Source organism: Mobula birostris, chromosome 12 (assembly GCF_030028105.1).
Source record: "Mobula birostris isolate sMobBir1 chromosome 12, sMobBir1.hap1, whole genome shotgun sequence".
NCBI classification, from domain to species: domain Eukaryota; kingdom Metazoa; phylum Chordata; class Chondrichthyes; order Myliobatiformes; family Myliobatidae; genus Mobula; species Mobula birostris.
This window is the reverse complement of record NC_092381.1, coordinates 39,210,124-39,227,074: the sequence shown is the minus strand read 5'-3', so window position 1 is coordinate 39,227,074 and position 16,951 is coordinate 39,210,124.

Here is a 16,951-nt window from a genome sequence, read left to right as displayed (position 1 = left end):
ATCAGGGAACAGGAGGAAATTGCAGGAGGTGCTGAAATCATATTATCTTCAAGGAAGGGAGACAAGTCCAGCTATGGTAACTAGGGAGGGGTCTTCCAGTTTCTGCGAAGGGAAAGAAATCACCAGAACCCATATCAGTCACCTCCACCCATGTGGCTAAAGTGTTACTCCCTGAATCACAGTGTGGATTCCATCCACCTTGAGGAACTGCTGACATGATCCTAACACAGGGCAGCTCCACAAAGAATGCTGGAGCAAAATTCTCTAAATCCACTGGAAGGATAAACCAAACTAAAGTTAACATGGTCTCCAGGCCAACATCCACAGCACCGGAGCTCTAGTTAGCTTCAGCTGGCGGCACTGCCGTACTACTGCATTTGCATTCATGTCATGAGACGCCAGTAACATGGGCCTCTGCTCCAAACACTGTCACAGTCAGATTACCAGCCAGATAGAGAAAAGGATTCAAGGATCTGCTCAAAAACTGCTTGAAGAATTACTCTATAAGTTACTGGAAGGAGGTTGTAAGAGCATCTTTGAACCATATCGTCTATCTATTATTTATATTAAATGCACTGAGCGTATTTAATATAAAGGTGAGAACACATGGGATAATTGTTAGCAACACACACGAAATGCTGGAGGAACTCAGCAGACCAGGCAGCATCAAAAATTGTTGGGCCTTGTACAGTGCTGCAAGGTAAATTCGAATTAGGTTTATTGTGACTGTCTTATAAGATATGAAATTTGTTGTTCTGTGGCAACAGTCTTTTGTTGACACTCTGGAAGACTGCTTAAACCTCACCCCTCTGGACAATCAGAATGTGGAAACTGCTCGGTTAACCCTTCGAGAGCTGATCTATAACACTGCTACAGTGATTCTGGGGCCTGCTATCAGAAAGCAAAAGGACACAGGTTTGATGAAACTGTGTCAGCATCAAACAAATGCCTGATGAGAGATATCATCTCCACAAAGCTTTCCTCAGCAACTCTAAGTCCATCTTAAAGGATACCTACAATAACATATGAAGGAATGTAAAACACAAACTGCACCAGATGGAGGAATCCTGGCTGAGCAATAAAGCTGATGAGACCTAGGTATGATTTAGAGAACACCTACCCTGCACTAAAAGAAATCTATGGTCTCACATCATCAGATTCAACCCTTCAGTGCTGATGGGACCATGATGATCATGGACAAAGAGAAAATTCATAATATGTGGGCTAAGCACTTTAAAAGTGTTGTGAATCCTCCTTCAACTATAAATGATGAGGCTATCAATTGCCTGCCCTAAGTACCTGTCAATGAAGCATTGGATGCTCCATTGACCTCAGCTGAGGTCAAGGCACAGCTTTCCAGTGGCAAAGTGCCGGCCTCAGATGCTATACCTGCTGAGGCCTGTGTAGTGCTTACAGAAAAGCTCCATCAGCTAATCCAACTCAAGTGGCAGCAAGAGACAACTCTACAGGAATTTAATGACGTATCCATCATCCACCAGCATTTGACCAAGTATTGCATCAGGTGCCCTAGCTAAGATGCAGTCAATGGGAATTAGGGGGAAAATCCTCCACTGTTTGGAATCATACCTGACACAAAGGAAGATGGTTGTGGTGGTTGGAGGTCAGCCATCTCATCCTCAGGACATCACTGCAGGAATTCCTCAGGAGGTGTCCTAGGACCAACCATCTTCAGCTGCTTCATCAATGACCTTCCTTCCATCATAAGGTCAAAGTGGGGATGTTCGCAGATGACTGCACAATGTTCTGCACCATTCGTGACTCCGCAGGTAGTGAAGCACTTCACACCCAAATGCAGCAGGACCTGGACAATATCCAGGCTTGGGCTAACAAGAGGCCAGTAACATTTGAGCCAAGCAAGTGCCGGGCAATGACCATCTCCAACAAGAGAGTCTCTTACCATCGTCCCTTGACATTCGGTGGTATCACCATCACTGAATCCCCTACTATCAACATCCTGGGGGTTACCATTGACAGGAAACTGAACTGGTCTAGCCATATAAACACTGCAGCTACCAGAGCAGGTCAAAGGCTAGGAATCATGCGACGTGTAACTTACCTCCTGACTCCCCAAAGCCTGCCCACCATCTACAAGGCTTAGGTCAGGAGTGCAATGGAATACTCACCACTCGCCTAGATGAGTGCAGCTCCATCAAGACTCAAGAAGCTTAACACCATCTAGTACAAGGTAGCCCACTTGATTGGTACCCCTTCCACTACAAGATACACTGCAACAACACACCAGAATTCCTAAGGCAGAACCTTCCAGATCCATGACCACTAGCATCTAGAAGGACGAGAACAGCAGATACCTGGGAACGCCACCGCTTGGAAAACCCCCTCCAAGTCACTCAGCATCCTGACTTGGAAACATATTGCCATTCCTTTATTGTTGCTGGGTCAAAATCATGGAATTCCCTTCCTCACAGCTCTGTGGGTGTACCTACACTTTAGGGACTGCAGTGGTTCGAGAAGGCAACTCATCACCACCTTCTGAAGGGCAACTTGAGATGGACAATAAATGCTGGCTTAGCTGGCAAGACCTACATCCAGTAAATAAATGAATGAATAGATCAATCAATCAATCAATCAATAAGTGAAAGGGGAACAGACAGTGCTGCGACAACTATCAGGAAATATCCTTGCTGTCTATCGTAGTAAGATCTTTTCCAGGTTTCTTCTCAACCAATCATCTCTCATAACATTTTGACCAGGGGCTCCTAGCAGAGAGGCAGTGTGGATTCCGGAAGGAGCATGGGACTGTTGACATGAAATTGCTGCAAGCCAGCTGAAAAGAGAAATGTCAGAAGCAAAGCACTGGCCTGATCTCCTGCTATGTCAATGTGACTAAGGTCTTCCACATTGTTAGCAGAGAGGGTCTTGTAAAAGATCATAGCAAAAAAATGGATGCTCAAGAAAATTCATCAACATGGTGCAGCAATTCCATTATGGCAATTAAACTAGAGTTCAGGACAATGGTGAGATACCTGAACCCTTCCTTGTCTCAGATGGGATCTAGAAGACTTGCATCTTGGCACAAATACTATTGAGTTCACAGGTTCAAAGGTACAATTTAATGTCAGAGAAATGTATACAATATACATCCTGAAATGCTTTTCCTTCGCAACCATCCATGAAAACAGAGACAGCCCCAAGAATGAATGACAGTTAAATGTTAGGACTCCAAAGTTCCCCCCAGTTCCCCCCTCCCATGCGTAAGCGGCAGCGAGCAACAATCCCCCTCCCTCCACCAGCAAAAATATAGCGCACCTGCTACCAGCACTCAAGCGTGAGCAAAGCAATAGCAAAGACACAGACTTGCAGTTACCCCTAAGACTACATTGTTCACCCGATAATTTGACATGCTGCAGGCTCTCTCTCTCCTAATAAGGGAGAAAGAGGTGATTCTGTTTTCCAACAAGCGGGAGATATAACGAACAACTCGCTGGTTTACAATGTTAAAAGTCTGTTACATCGCTTTTACCGAGCTCTGTGCCTGAAGATCGCAAAGATCCCGGGCTCCCAGGCACACAGCCGAGGTTCCAACTCCTCCAACGACACACAGGTCTCCTGTGGTGACACTGACCCTTGATCCGCCTGTCTCCAGTTCCTCAAGATCCCAGGCTTCCGAATCCGAGCCGAAATCTTAGGCCAAGCCTTTGGCGTGTCGAATTGCGGCCATTTGTGGAACCCCGAGAGCAGGTCCCATTCCCGCAAAGAACTGTAGTCAGCGTGTAACTCCAGGTCAGGGGCTTCAAAAGAAACCTGAAAGGGAAAAATAGAGATTAAGGATGGAAATAGAACTGTTTTTGAAGATGCAAGCAAAGGAGTCGCCATTGGGTAACATAAGTCTGGTGCTTTCACCGTGTTGACTGATGCCTTCAGAGACGGTGATGTAGGCATTGGCATCAGATTCTGCACTCATGGGAAACTGTTCAACCTCAGGACGCTTCAAACGAAAACTAAAGTATGCAGACATTATGAGAGAATTCCATTTTGATAATGATTGTGCCCTCAATACTGGTTCAGAAGGTGATATGCAGCGCTGTGTCGACAGGTTTTCTGATGCGTGTACCAACTTTGGGCTTACCATCAACAGTAGGAAGACTGAAGTAATGCATCAGCCAGTTCCAGTGAAATACGTTGATCCAAACATCACGATCAATGGTCAAAGACTCAACCCAGTGAACAGGTTCATGTATCTTGGCAGCACAAAGATCCAGAATATCAACATTGATGAAACACCAGCATTGCCAAAGCAAACGTACTTATGGCTGACTTTATACCAACATCTGGAATGGAAGAAGCACAAATCTACAGATGAAGCTGAAGGTGTACAGGGCCACAGTACTTCCCACCTGCTTTAGGCCTGTGAGATATGGACAGTGTGCCAACAGCATGCCTAGAAAGTCTGCCTCAGAAACCTCCTCAACATTGAGTTGCAAGATGGAATCCCTGACACTGAGGTACTTATCAGGGATAGATACGGCCTGCCAGTATCTACACATTCCTGATGCAGTCCCAGTTACACTGGGCAGCTGACGTAGCTCGTATGTCAGACCATCAGCTGCCTAAGAGACTGCTTTATGGCAGACTACAGAGAAGAAAGCTTTCCTGTGGAGGCCAAGGGAAACACTCAAAAGACATCCTGAGAATTTCAATAAAAGCCTTTGGATTCAGCCCAGACATATGGGAGCACATTGCCCAGGATTGGTTGAGTGACACTCCTCCCTTCATAAGGGTGCAGTGACACATGAAGCAGAAAGGACAAGATAGCAGAGATCTGTTCCAAGAAGGCTGATTGATGTCTTTTGAGAAATTAGTAACTAAATACTCTCTCTCGTACTCACATTTCTTGCAATATCTTCAGGTCAGACATTTCTTACAAGAATATTGAAGTAATTTTCCATATATACAGGATTCTGACCTGTTAGATATTATTTCAAAAATGAATCCTTTAGTGAAAGGTTTTATTGGGAAAATTTATAATTTATTATTACAACAGTACAATTATCCTTTACTTAAGATTAAGCAAGATTGGGAAAAAGAGCTTAACATGACCTTGATAACAGAGGATTGGTTGCGAATTTTGAAGTTGGTTAACTCTTCTTCGATTTGTGCCAGTCACTCCTTAATTCAATTTAAAATTGTACATCGTTACCATTTGACAAAGGAAGACTGTCTAAAATATTCCCTAATGTTGATAGTCAGTGTGATAGATGTAAAACTGAGACAGCTACATTGACACATATGTTTTGGTCGTGTTCTGTATTGAAACAGTTTTGGAAATCTATTTTCTCTACAATTTCTAAAGCTTTAAAAATTAATTTACAACCTAATAAATTGACAGTTTTGTTCAGTATAATCTCTCAATATATTCATGGTATTTCTATATCAGACCAACATGTAATTGCATTTGTTACATTATTGGCCAGAAGGGCTATTTTATTGAAATGGAAAGATGCCTCTGCTCCCACTTTGATACAATGGTTCTCTCAGGTGATATTGGGTCTTAGTTTGGAGAAAATCAGGTCGAACTTTTGATCTTCAATTTGACTTTGAGAAAAGGTGGAGTTCTTTTGCCCGCTACTATCATTTGATTTGAGTTAATTAAGATGGTCCCCTTCTGATTCTTGTCTAAATGGATTTGAGTTGGCAGATAGATGTTTTTCTTTTATGGAAGCTTGTATGGCGTATAGCTTCGAGGTTGTGCTCCCAATGGGTTTTTTTTTTCTTTTTTTCTGTTAGTAGGGTTTTTTTTTGTTTTAGTTAGTAGGGGTTCTTTTTTCCTTCTTTTTTCCAAAAAATGGTTTTAACATTTTATTTTTTCCTTCTTATTATTTGTATATTGTTTAGCTTTGTTAATCAGTGATTTGATAATTTAATTATTATTGTACATATTGACATGTTGACTTGATTACTTGAAAGTATTTTTTCTTGATTTTCAATAATAATTAATAAAAAGATTTAAAAATGAAAAAAATGAAGAGATGTAGGCTGGCCAGAAAAGCATGAGCCAGTGGCCCCAAACCCAGTGTGGATGCCATATTTTGGCAACACTGCCACAGAATCTTTAGAGCATGGATTGGCCTCTTCAGCCATCTGTGTATCCATCGACCAGTCCAGCCCATACAAATCACAGATGATGAGAGTGGTTCTCATCGTTGTACGATGGATGAATGAATGAACAAACAGTGCAAAGACATTAAAAATTACTACAAATAGCAAAATAAATAAGTAGTTCAAATAAACGGACAATGAGAGAAATAATTGAGGAATAATGTCTTTAGAAACACAGCTTTGGAAGTGCAGAGTGTCAAAGTATGGAGATATAAAATTTTAAGAGAGAAGAAAGCTTAAAAAACTCTAAATTGAACCAAATATCTTTCAAACCACAGAATGAAAACTCTTTGACCCATGATCCATCTGTGAGTGAATCATAATGGTTTACAGCACAGAAACCAGGCAGTTGTCCTATGGTATCAATGCTAACTATTAAAACAATTCAAACTTAATCCCATTATTCTATTTCTTTCCTATAGATGTCAAGTCTTTAGATATCAAACGTTTCTTCACCAATGGAAGAAGCTCTGCTTTACACCCTCAAGATGCTTTATACTAAAAGCTCCCTCTAGGAGGCCTTTAAATCTCTTTTTTCTGGTGTTAATTGTAAATTGATCTAATTTACAACAAAGTAGATTCTATACTCAGTTTTAATACCATCATTCCTACAGTCTTGATTGAAAAGCTAGAGAACCTAGGCCTTTGTACGTCCCTCTGCAACTAGATCCTCAACTTCTGAACCAGAAAAACCACAATCTGTGCAGATTAGAAATGACATGAATGATTGGGCCAGTGAATGATTGGGCCAGTGAAGGAGTGGAGCTTTGAGGTTTTGACTCGAGATATTCTGGCAGTTTTGGCAGTTGGATTGTGCAATCAAGTCAATCAAGATTTGAATAGCTCAGCAGAAAGCAGTTGATTAGACAATCAAGATTTGAATACCTCAGACTCAGCAGAAAACAGCTGATTGAGCAATCGAGGTCAGGTGACCAAGTAGTTTGAAAAGCTCAAACATTGATGGAGTAGTGGGAGACAGAGTTGGAAGGCTTTGGTGAGCAGAGGCTAAGGTCAAGCTTGCTCCCAGTGAGGTGAGGCTGGGTAAGCTCTTTTAATTAATCTAATTAATTTAGAAGTAGGTAATGAAGGCAGCAGTTAGGGCAGTCGAGTGCTCTGTTTGCAGTATGTGGGAAGTCAGGGCAAGCACAATTGTCCTTGATGACCACACCTGTAAAAGGTGCATCCAGCTGCAGCTCCTGACAAACTGAGTTGGGGAACTGGAGCTGGATCAACTTCAGAAATAGACAGGAGTTTCAGGGAGATGGTCACCTGTAAAAGTCAGGGGTGACTGTTAGGAGAAGGAAGGGGAATGGACAGAATGAGCAGAGCACACCTGTGGCTGTTCCCATCAATAATAAGTGTACCATTTTGGATATTGTTGGTGGGGATGACCTACCAGGGACAAGTTGTAGTGGTCATGTCTCTGGCACCAAGACTGGACCCTCAGCTCAGAAGGGAAGGAGGGAAAAGAGGAGAGTAGTAGTGATAGTGGATTTGATAGTTAGGGGGACAGATAAGAGGTTCTGTGGAAGAGATTGAAAATCCCAGATGGTCTGTTGCCTCCCTGGTGCCAGGGTCTGCGATATCTCGGATTGAGTTCTCAGTATTCTCAGGAGGGAGGATAAGCAGCCAGATGTCATGGTCCATGTAGGGACCAATGATGTGGATAGGAAGAAGAAGGAGGAGGTCCTGCAAAGAGAGTTTAGGGAGTTGGGTGGAAGTTGAAGGACAGGACCTCCAGGGTTGCAATCTTAGGATGGCTACCTGTGCCATGTGCTAGTGAGGCTAGAAATAGGAAGATAAAGCAGCTAAATATGTGGCTAAGGAGTTAGTGCAGGAGGGAGGGCTTCAGGTTTCTGGACAATTGGGCCTTGTTCCAGGGAAGGTGGGACCTATTCCAATGGGACTGGCTGCACCTGAACTGGAGGGGGACTAACATCCCTGCGGGAAGGTTTGCTAGTGCTGCTCTGGAGGGTTTAAACTAGATTTGCAGGGGGAGGGGAACTAGAGTATTAGAGCAGATAGTGAGGTGGAGGAGGATAAAGGTCATGTGAGAACTGCAAGTATAGTGCATGGAGTAAAGCCAGATCTAACATATAAAGAGGCTTTATGGAAAGAGAAGCAGAATAAAGGGTGTAAAGGTAGTAAGGTAGAAGGGCTAAAGTGTGTGTACTTCAATGCAAGAAGCATCAGGAACAAAGGTGATGAACTGAGATCTTGGATACATACATGGAATTATGATGTAGTGGCCATTACAGTGACTTGGCTGGCACCAGGGCAGGAATGGATTCTCAATATTCCTGGATTTCAGTGCTTTAAAAGGGATAGAGAGGGGTGGGCAAGGGGAGGAGGGATGGCATTACTGGTCAGGGATACGATTACAGCTACAGAAAGGGTGAGCAATGTAGCAGGATCCTCTTTTGAGTCAATATAGGTGGAAGTCAGGAACAGGAAGGGAGCAGTTACTCTATTGAGAGAATTCTATGGGCCCCCTGGTAGCAGCAGAGATACCGAGAAGCAGATTGGGAGGCAGATTTTGGAAAGGTGCAAAAATAACAGGGTTGTTATCATGGGTGATTTTAACTTCCCTAATATTGATTGGCACCTGATTAGTTCCAGGGGTTTAGAGGGGGCAGAGTTTGTTAAGTGTGTCCAGGATGGATTCCTGTCACAGTATGTTGACAGGCCAACTAGGGGGAATGCCATACTAGATCTATTATTAGGTAACAAACTGGGTCAGGTCACAGATCTCTCAGTGGGTGAGCATCTGGGGGACAGTGACCACCGTTCCCTGGCCTTTAGCATTATCATGGAAAAGGATAGAATCAGAGAGGACAGGAAAATTTTTAATTAGGGAAAGGCAAATTATGAGGCTATAAGGCTAGAACTTGCAAGTGTGAATTGGGATGATATCTTTGCAGGGAAATGTACTAAGGACAAGTGGTCGATGTTTAGGGATCTCTTGCAGGCTGTTAGCGATTAAATTTGTCCCAGTGAGGAAGATAAAGAATGGTAGGGTGAAGGAACCATGGGTTACAAGTGAGGTGGAAAATCTAGACAGGTGGAAGAAGGCAGCATACATGAGGTTTAGGAAGCAAGGATCAGATGGGTCTATTGAGGAAGGTAGATTAGCAAGAAAGGAGCTTAAGAAGGGGCTGGGGGAGCAAGAAGGGGGAATGAGAAGGCCTTGGCGAGTAGGGTAAAGGAAAACCCAAGGCATTCTTCAATTATGTGAAGAACAAAATGATGACAGGAGTGAAGCTAGGACCGATTAGAGATAAAGGTGGAAAGATGTGCCTGGAGGCTGTGGAAGTGAGCGAGGTCCTCTTTGGTATTCACCAATGAGAGGGAACTTGATGACAGTGAGGACAACATGAGTGAGGTTGATGTTCTGGAGCATGTTGATATTAAGGGAGAGGAGGTGTTAGAGTTGCTAAAATACATTAGGACGGATAAGTCCCCGGGGCCTGACGGAATATTCCCCAGGTTGCTCCACGAGGCAAGGGAAGAGATTGCTGAGCCTCTGGCTAGGATCTTTATGTCCTCGTTGTCCACGGGAATGGTACTGGAGGATTGGAGGGAGGTGAATGTTGTCCCCTTGTTCAAAAAAGGTAGTAGGGATAGTCTGGGTAATTATAGACCAGTGAGCCTTACGTCTGTGGTGGGAAAGCTGTTGGAAAAGATTCTTAGAGATAGGATCTCTGGGCATTTAGAGAATCATGGTCTGATTAGGGACAGTCAGCATGGCTTTGTGAAGGGCAGATCATGTCGCACCAGAAGAAGGCGGGAGGAGAAGATGGCAGTGCCACGGGTGCGTGCAGCTCTCCGGTGAAAATGATATTGTATCTGTTAAATAGGAGCTGTGGACAATTCTGATTTGATGGAGACAGACGTAAAAGCACAGAGGAACATCTGGAGAAATTTCTGAAACGTCGGTTTGCTGCCACTGTTACTGGGCGATCGAGAATCTTCTGGAGGGAATGCCCCCAAATCCCCGGCTTTGCCTGCTGCTGGCGACCAAGGCTGAGGTCGAATCGCTCGGTACTTGGTGTCGGAGGGCTGATCGGAGGTTCGAAGTTTTCGGACGACTCCGAGTCGGACTGTGGTTGGGCATGGCAGGGAGAGTTTTCTTCCTTCTCCCATCTGTGTGAGATGTGGGACATTCGATAGACTTGAAATTTTTTTACTGTGCCATGGCCTGTTCTTCAGCAAGTTATGGTATTGTTACACTATTGTAACTATATGTTATAATTACGTGGTTTTTGTTCATTTTTCAGTCTTGGTCTGTCCTGTGTTTTTGTGATATCACACTGGAGGAATATTGTATCATTTCTTACTGCATGAATTACTAAATGACAATAAAAGAGGACTGCATGTCCTCATAATCTAATGTCTAACAAGCCTGATAGAGTTCTTTGAGGAGGTGACCAGGCATATAGATGAGGGTAGTGCAGTGAATGTGATCTATATGGAATTTAGTAAGGCATTTGATAAGGTTCCACATGGTAGGCTTATTCAGAAAGTCAGAAAGCACGGGATCCAGGGAAGTTTGGCCAGGTGGATTCATAATTGGCTTGCCTGCAGAAAGCAGTGGGTCATGGAGGAAGGAGTACATTCGGATTGGAGGGTTGTGACTAGTGGTGTCCCACAAGGATGTGTTCTGGGACCTCTACTTTTCGTGATTTTTATTAACGACCTGGATGTGGGGGTAGAAGGGTGGGTTGGCAAGTTTGCAGACGACACAAAGGTTGGTGGTGTTGTAGATAGTGTAGAGGATTGTCAAAGATCACAGAGAGACATTGATAGGATGTAGAAGTGGGCTGAGAAGTGGCAGATGGAGTTCAACCCAGAGAAGTGTGAGGTGGTACACTTTGGAAGGACAAACTCCAAGGCAGAGTACAAAGTAAATGGCAGGATACTTGGTAGTGTGGAGGAGCAGAGGGATCTGGCGGTACATGTCCACAGATCCCTGAAAGTTGCCTCACGGGTAGGTAGGGTAGTTAAGAAAGCTTATGGGGTGTTAGTTTTCATAAGTTGAGGGATAGAGTTGAAGACTCGCAAGGTAATGATGCAGCTCTATAAAACTCTGGTTAGGCCACACTTGGAGTACTGTGTCCAGTACTGGTCACCTCACTATAGGAAGGATGTGGAAGCATTGGAAAGGGTACAGATATGATTTACCAGGTTGCTGCCTGGGTTAGAGTATGCATTATGATCAGAGATTAAGGGAGCTAAGGCTTTACTCTTTGGAGAGAGGCGCTCCACAGGGATGTGTGCTTAGCCCACTACTCTACTCTTTCTACACCCATGATGGTGTGGCTAGGCATAGCTCAAATGCCCTCTGTAAATCTGCTGAGGATACAACCATTATTGGCAGAATTTCAGATGATGACAAAAGGGCTTAGAGGAGCAAGATATACCAGTTGGTTGAGTGGTGTAGCAACAACCTTGCACTCAGGTCAGCAAGACCAAAGAGTTGATTGTGGACCTCAGGAGGTGTAAGACAAGGGAACACAAACCAATCCTCATAGAAAAATTAGAAGTGAGTATTTTCAAGTTCCTGGGAGCCAATATCTCTGAGGACCTAACCTGGATGCAACATATTGATGCAGCTATAAAGAAGGCAAGACAGCGGCTATTTCATTTCAAGTTTGAGGAGATTTAGTTTGTCAACTAAATCATTCAAAAGCTTCTACAAATGTACCGTGAAGAGCATTCTGCCTGGCTGCATCACCGTTTGATATGGGGTGGCTACCTGCACAAAATCGAAGTAAGTTGCAGAAAGTTGTTATATTAGTATGCTCCATCATGGTTTGTGGGTATTTGTGAACAGTGGGTATGATTATAAGGCCCGTTTTCTGCTCTGGGTGTCAGCTGTGGGATAACTGGGAGACTTCCAGCCTCCATGATGGCAGCTCCTTAGGAACCAAGTTAGGGAACTGGAGTAGCTGCTCAATGACCTTTGGTGACTGTTAGGAGAGGGAAGGGAGAGCATCAGGTAGTGGAGAGCACCCTTACGGTCATCCCCCCCTTAACAATAAGTACTCCATTTTGAGAACTGTTGGTGGGGGGCAACCTACCTGGGGAAGCAACAGTGGCCATGCCTCTGGCACTGAGTCTGGCCCTGTGGCTCAGAAGGGTAGGGAACAGAAGAGGATGGCAGCAGTAACAGGGGACTCTATAGTTAGGGGGACAAATAGGTGATGTTGTGGGCATGAAATAGAAATACGGATGTTAGTTTGCTTCCCAGGTGCCAGAGTTTGTGATGTTTATGAACGCATCCACAATATCCTGAAATAGGAGGGTAGGCAACCAGAGGTCGGGGTTCATACTGAAACCAAAGACATGAGTAGAAAAAGAGGAGGTCCTGAAAGCAGAATACAGGGAGTTAAGAAGGAAGCTGAGAAGCCAGACCTCAAGGGTAGTAATCTCGGGATTACTGCCTGTGCCACGTGACAGTGAGTATAAGAATAGAATGAGATGGTGGACAAATACTTAGCTGAAGGATTGGAGCAGGAGGCAGGGATTCAGCTTTCAGGATCATTGGGACCTCTTCTGGGGCAGGTGTGACCTGTACAAAAAGAATGGGTTGCACTTGAATCTGAGGGGGCCCAGTATCCTGGTGAGGTGATTTGCAAATGCTATTGGGGAGGATTTAAATTAAACTTGCAGGGGGGTGTGGGAACAGAAGTGAAGAGGCAGAGGATGGGGCAGTTGGCACACAAGTAGAGACAGCTTGTAGGAAGTTTGTGAGGAAGGATAGGCAGCTGACAGAGCAAAGATGCACTCAGCCTGATGGTTTGAGATGTGTCTATTTTAATGCAAGGAGTGTCATAAACAAGGCAGATGAACTTAAAGCATGGATCAATACGTGCAACTATGGTATTGTGGCCATTACAGAGACTCGGATATCTCGGGCAGGAATAGCTGCTGAGTGTGCCAGACTTTAGATGTTTCAAAAAGGACAGGGAGAAGGCAAAAGATGTGATTGCTAATCAGGGAAAGTATCACGGCTGCGGAAAAGGAGGAAGTCATGGAGGGATTATCTATTGAGTCAGTGTGGGCAGAAGTCAGAAGCAGGAAACGGACAAAAATTCTACTGGGTGTTTATTATAGATCCCCACAATAGTCACAGGAACATCAAGGAGCAGATAGGGAGGCAGATTCTGGAACGGTGCAATAATAATAGTCGTTGTGATGGGAGATTTTAACTTTCCTAATATTGACTAGCATCTCCTTCGAGAAAGGTGTTTAGATGGGGTGGAGTTTGTTAGGTGCTTTCAGGAAGGTTTCCTGACGCAATATGTAGATAAGCTAACTAGAGGAGAGGCTGTTCTTGATGTGGTTTTGGGATATGAACCTGGTCAAGTGTCCGATCTCTCGGTGAGAGAGCATTTTGGAGATAGTGATCACAACTCTATCTCCTTTACCATAGCACTGGAGAGGGATAGGAGCAGACAATCTGAGAAAACATTTAACTGGGGTAGAGGGAAATATGATGACATTAGGTAGGAAGTTGGGAGCATAAATTGGGAGCAGATGTTCTCAGGGAAACACAAGGCAGAAATGTGGCAAATGTTCACGGCATTCTGCATAACTGAGTTCCATTGAGACAGGGAAAGGATGGTAGGGTAAAAGAACTATGGTGTACAAAGGATGTGGAAAATCTAGTTAAGAAGCAAGGAAAAGCTTATGAAAGGTTCAAAAAACGAGATACTGATAAGAGTTCTAGAAAATTACAAGATTGCCAAGAAGGAACTAAAGAATGAAATTAGGAGAGCTAGAAGGGGCCATAAGGGCTTGGCAAGCAGGATTAAGGAAGACCCCAAGGTATTCTACAAGTACATAAAGAGCAAGAGGATGAGCCATGTGAGAATAGGACCAAACAGGTGGATAGTGGAAACATGTGCCTGGAATCAGAGGAGGTAGCAGGAGTACCTAATGAATGATTTGTTTCATTATTCATAAGGGAAAAGGACCTTTTTGCAATTGTGGGGATGACTTACTGCAGACTGAAATGCTTTAGTGTATAGATGTTAAGAAAGAGGGTGTGCTGGAGCTTTTGAAAAGCATTAAGTTAAGTAAGTTGCCAGGACCGGATGAGATATACCTCAGGCTACTGTGGGAAGTAAGGGAGGAGACTGCTGAGCCTCTGGCGATGACCTTTGCATCATCAATAGGGACGGGAGAAGTGCCGGAGGATTGGGGGGTTGTAAATGTTGTTCCCTTGTTCAAGAAAGGGAGTCGGGATAACCCAGGAAATTATAGACCAGTGAGTCTTACTTCAGTGGTGTACAATTTGTTGGAGAATATTCTGAGAGGCAGGATTTATGAGCATCTGGAAAGACATAAACTGCTAATGAATAGTCAACATGGCTCTGTCAAAGGTGGGTCATGCCTTATGAGCCTGATTAAATTCTTTGAGGATGTAACAAAACACATTTATGAAGGTAGAACAGTGGATGTAGTGCATATGGATTTCAGTAAGGCATTTGATAAGGTTCTCCATGGAAGACTCATTCAGAAAGCAAAGAGGCAAGGGATCCAAGGAGACCTTGCTTTGTGGATCCAGAAATGGCTTGACAACAGAAGGCAAAGGGTGGTTGTAGATGGCTTGTGTTCTGTATGGAGGTGTTCCACAGGGATCTGTTCTGGGACCCCTCCTCTTTGTGATCTTTATAAATGACCTGGATGAAGAAGTAGAAGGGAGTGTTAGTAAGTTTACTGATGACACCAATTTTGGGGGTGTTGTGGATAGTCTGGAGGGCTGTCAGATGTTACATCAGCACATTGATAGGATGCAGAACTGGGATGAGAAGTGGCAGATGGGCTTCAAGCCAGATAAGTGTAAAGTGGTTCATTTGGTAGGTCAAATTTGAAGACAGTATATAGTATTAGTGGTAAGACTCTTGGCAGTGTAGAGGATCAGAGTGATCTTGGGGACTGTGTCCATAGGACACTCAAAGCTTCTGCACAGGTTGACAGTGTTGTTAAGAAGACAATGTTGGCATTCATCAACTGTGGGATTGAGTTCAAGAGCTGTGAGGTAATATTACAGCTATACAGTATAAGACATTAGTTAGACCCCACTTGGAGTACTGTTCAGTTCTGATCACCTCACAACAGGAAGGATGTGGATACTACAGAAAGAGTGCAGAGGAGATTTACAAGGATGTTGCCTGGATTGGAGAGTATGCCTTGTGAGAATAGGTTGAGAGAACTTGGCCTTTTCTCCTTGGAGTGATGGAGGATGACAGGTGATCTGATAGAGGTGTACAAGATGATGAGAGGTATTGATCATGTGGATAGCCAGAAGCATTTTTTTCCCAGGGCTCAAATGGCTAACACGAGGGGCATAGTTTTAAGGTGCTGGAAAGCAGGTACAGAGGGGATGTCTGGCATAAGTTTCAAACACAGAAAGTGGTGGGTGCATGGAGTGAACTGCCAGCGACGGTGATGGAGGTGGGTACAGCAGGGTCTTTTAAGAGACTCTTAGATGGGTACATGGAGCTTTGAAAAATAGAGGGTTATGTGGTAGGGCAATTCTAGACAGTCTCTAGAGTAGGTTATATGGTCAACACAACATTGTGGGCCAGAGGTCCTGTAATGTTCTGCAGATTTCTATGTTCTGTGGGTACCAGCCTCCATAGTATCCAAGACACCTTCAAGGAGTGGTGCCTTAGGAAGGCCATGTCCGTCACTGAGGATTCCCACCGCCCAGGGCATGCCCTCTTCACCCCACCGCCCAGGGCATGCCCTCTTCACCCCACCACCCAGCACATGCCCTCTTCACCCCACCGCCCAGGGCATGCCCTCTTCACCCCACCACCCAGCACATGCCCTCTTCACCCCACCACCCAGCACATGCCCTCTTCACCCCACCACCCAGCACATGCCCTCTTCACCCCACCACCCAGCACATGCCCTCTTCACCCCACCGCCCAGGGCATGCCCTCTTCACCCCACCACCCAGCACATGCCCTCTTCACCCCACCACCCAGCACATGCCCTCTTCACCCCACCGCCCAGGGCATGCCCTCTTCACCCCACCACCCAGCACATGCCCTCTTCACCCCACCGCCCAGGGCATGCCCTCTTCACCCCACCACCCAGCACATGCCCTCTTCACCCCACCACCCAGCACATGCCCTCTTCACCCCACCACCCAGCACATGCCCTCTTCACCCCACCGCCCAGGGCATGCCCTCTTCACCCCACCACCCAGCACATGCCCTCTTCACCCCACCACCCAGCACATGCCCTCTTCACCCCACCGCCCAGGGCATGCCCTCTTCACCCCACCACCCAGCACATGCCCTCTTCACCCCACCGCCCAGCACATGCCCTCTTCACCCCACCGCCCAGGGCATGCCCTCTTCACCCCACCACCCAGCACATGCCCTCTTCACCCCACCGCCCAGGGCATGCCCTCTTCACCCCACCGCCCAGGGCATGCCCTCTTCACCCCACCGCCCAGGGCATGCCCTCTTCACCCCACCGCCCAGGGCATGCCCTCTTCACCCCACCGCCCAGGGCATGCCCTCTTCACATTTTTACCATCGGGAAGGGGTAGGGACACCTTAAGGCACACACTCAGCAATTCTGGAACAACTTCTTCCCCTCTGCCATCGAATTTCTGAATGGACATTGAACCCATGAACACAACGTTACTCCTATTTTATTCCAGTTTTTATGCACTATGTATTTTAACTTAATCTGGTTAATACAGTACCTCTTTAAAAAGTATCCACCCCCCTTGGAAGCTTTCATGTTTTATGGTTTTACATCACTGAATCATACTGGATTTTTTTTG